The sequence below is a fragment of the Ruditapes philippinarum genome, unplaced genomic scaffold (genome assembly GCF_026571515.1).
Source record: "Ruditapes philippinarum isolate M1 unplaced genomic scaffold, ASM2657151v2 ctg23_1_1_1_1, whole genome shotgun sequence".
NCBI lineage: Eukaryota > Metazoa > Mollusca > Bivalvia > Venerida > Veneridae > Ruditapes > Ruditapes philippinarum.
The window spans coordinates 638,505-640,743 of record NW_026864815.1 but is presented as its reverse complement, the minus strand read 5'-3'; positions in this window follow the sequence as shown (position 1 = coordinate 640,743).

Here is a 2,239-nt window from a genome sequence, read left to right as displayed (position 1 = left end):
TCGAGAGGTGGTGCTCTAGAGGGTTGGTTTTTTTTATAAGATAATTTATTATTGTTATTGTATGTTGCAAAAAGGTTATTGTTGTAAGCAGGACGGCTCTGTAGAGACTGAATGGTGTTTCCGAAATTCAATTGTTTCTGTTCATTCATTTATTAAATTTTGTTTATTCATTCATTCATTCATTTTTATTTATTCATTTATTTTTATTTATTTATTTATTTATTTATTTATAATAGTTTTTATTTGTGGGGGGTGATGGGGATGGCATTTCAACATAGAAACGCTGAGACGATCCACTCCACTAAAATGCGAATGGATTTGAATGAATGGTTTGCATGGTTTCATTATCAATTTCCTCGATTATTTTGTAATTTTGATTAAAAGGTGACATGACTGCTTTGGCGGCTGTATGTTATCATATACAAGATGAGATTAGCGTAAATTTCTGATCAAATTTTAGTTGCAAGATTTAGATACACAGTATTTATGAGACACGTTAAACCGTACTTGACAAGAATTTAATATTTCTTTACTTATGTTTATTTTATAAATCATCTCAAAAATGTAAGCGATCTTGAGTTATTACATTTTTCATATATCGTATTTTTCATGACCGTGCATTTAACTCAAAACATGAAACGGTATTGGCAAATTAAAAGATAATTTATTTTCAATAAGTAAGTTACTTGACAGGAGCTTTTCAAATTGATTCAGGGGATAAGAGTTAAGCCCTGCGCTTGATTTCCCAAAGATTCAAAGATTCGTCTTATCACGCCAGAGTTTTTAGTTTGGCGCGTGGTCTAAATAATATTCACTTAGAGACCAACCACATTTTTTTGTCCTGCTATCCATCAATTTTTCATAACAAAACCATCCGACATCATGATATAAAGAGATATGATTAGAACTGAACAGAATTTGAATTTACAAAAAAATTTACAGTATCCTCGAATAGCATTGCTGTCATGAAAATAAACATTAATTTCAATCCCTGGCAGTAATGGTTATTCAGGGGACTCTGTAAACCGTATTCTCCTTAAACTAAAGTAAAACTAAGTAGCTCTTCAGTGATTTTAGGGTCAATTTGGCAAATTTACCTCCCAAGAAAACAAAAATCCCCCAACCCATTTTATCACAATTGTGAGAAGGGGTAGGACATAAAATAATGGTATCATATCACAGCTGTTTTATCCATTTATAACTCTTACCTTTTTTTCTGTGACACAATTTTCCCCTCTCCGTAGGCCCTGTCCCAATTCCACATAAAAAGGAACTTCTTAAAGTGATCTTCTTAAAAGTAAACATTTTTGAAATCTTAGTCAATTTCAATAATCTATTATAAGATTTGATTTGCTTAAGTCTGAACAAATTATATAACAATATAAATTATATTGCTTTTCAAATATTTTTTTTAGTTTTTGTGTTATAGTTTCTTAAGTTGCTTATTGGCCAATTAGCTGCACCATCCTATGTTTCTGTTGTTTTTTTGGTAAAATGGAAGATATAGTGTTTAAGTATTTTGTACGGAAGTCGAAAAACTACATAGTTTATATTCTGCCACTTTTATGATAAATAATTTCCCATTTGGTGCTACCTTCATCGTGTGAAAAGCATCTAACACGCTCTAAAATCTTTATTTCAACGTTATAAAACTAATGATTGCCCTTTTAAAGAAGGAGCGAATTAATCATTTAAAAATCAGGAATAATGCGCCTTTAGAGTAAGATTATATCTTCTTAAAGATGTTATATAACTTAACGTAGAAATAATAACGTGTTTTGTGTGACGAAATACTAACGAGCCCGATGTTACCTTAGTAATGGCCGATCTTCGTGACAATGCGGTTTTCTTCGGTCATTATTGTATACATGAATAGCAGAAATGGCCGACTTTAATTAGTCAATCAAACATTAGTACCAGTGTAACGATAGAACAGAGTCGATAGAATGGTCAATTTGGGAATTGCTATGCTCAAGCTTTGAAATACGATTTCCCGAATGCATACAATATGTTAAAGGCTTTTAAAGTTAAAGGAAATCTAGCATGGTATCCAAACGTAACTCTTTCATGTTTCAAAACTATCGATTTTGTCCTTTCAGCGTCTATAACATTTAGTTAACTGGTCCGTGAGAAAATATGTTAGAGCGACTTGAAATTGCACGCACCGTTAAATTTTGAATTAAAATATTTTTTTATTTACAATTTCGGGTACAGTGTAGTTTTTACTTTAAGTTTGTAT